Source organism: Lupinus angustifolius, chromosome LG19 (assembly GCF_001865875.1).
Source record: "Lupinus angustifolius cultivar Tanjil chromosome LG19, LupAngTanjil_v1.0, whole genome shotgun sequence".
NCBI classification, from domain to species: Eukaryota; Viridiplantae; Streptophyta; class Magnoliopsida; order Fabales; family Fabaceae; genus Lupinus; species Lupinus angustifolius.
The window spans coordinates 7,132,709-7,134,127 of record NC_032027.1 but is presented as its reverse complement, the minus strand read 5'-3'; positions in this window follow the sequence as shown (position 1 = coordinate 7,134,127).

Here is a 1,419-nt window from a genome sequence, read left to right as displayed (position 1 = left end):
TATCGATGAAAAATGACTTCAGGGTTCTCTATAAATTTATGGAATTCCAACTCTAAGAGGAACTTCTAGCAATAGAATATGGTCTATGGTTAGTTTGAGATCAACGTTATCGCTTGATTATATTGAAGAGTGACTGTCTTGAGACAATTTACATTATTTGTTTATGAGGAATTGAGATATTCATATCAAACATATATTTTTAAATCATAACATATCTATTAACAATATAATAAAAAAAACTTCATCATGTCACATGTCATTTTCTCATTCCCTCATGCCACATGTCACTTTCTCTTTCCCTCATGTTACATGTCACTTTCTCCTTACATTTTTTCTTTCATGCCACATGTCACATCCTCTTCACATATCTATTAACAATATAATAAAAAAAAACCCCTCATGCCACATGTCATTTTCTCCTTCCCTCATGCCACATGTCACTTTCTCCTTCCCTCATGCCACATGTCACTTTCTCCTTCCCTCATGCCACATGTCACTTTCTCCTTCCCTCATGCCACATGTCACTTTCTCCTTCCCTCATGCCACATGTCACTTTCTCCTTCCCTCATGCCACATGTCACTTTCTCCTTCCCTCATGCCACATGTCACTTTCTCTTTACATTTTTTCCTTCATGCCACATGTCACCTCCTCCTCACATATTTTTCTTCTTACTTTTTATATATTATATACTTTATATGCTAATAATAATTTAATATTAATTAGTGATTGGTTCATGTCGCTACCCCACTAAAATTGAGTGTTTACAACATCTATGTTTTGTTATGTTAAAAAGTAATAGTCATTGAACATTAGATGATTGAAATCATTTTTCACATTCAAATTATTTCTTTACATTACTCACATTTTTTCCTTCATACTTTTTATATATTTTATATGTTAATAATAATTTAATACTAATTATATAAAATTCAAATTAAAAATTATCAATTTATTTTTCTTATGTGTTTGAACATGCAAATACACAAGTAAGATGTATATTCTTAATAATATGAATGTATGAGTAATATGTGCGTTTTAACTATGCGAATACATGAGTAACATGTGTTTTCTTAGTAATGCGAATGTACGGGTAACATTAGTATTTTTAGCCATGCGAATGCATGGGTTACATGTATTTAATTACTATCATTTTATTATTTAATTAAAAGATAACAATGGTATATATATTCATGAAAAATATATGTATTTTAATTTGTAATATAACAAATCAATTATTAGACTCTTTTTATTATTTTGATTAAATTTATCAGAAAAAATATATGTCATATCCTAATTTAGTGTGTTTTTAATTTATGAGTTATTTTCATACAATGATTATTAGCTAAAACATAATCAAATAAATAACATTTAATTGTACAATATTTGAATGCTAAAAATATATTCAAATATTTATACAC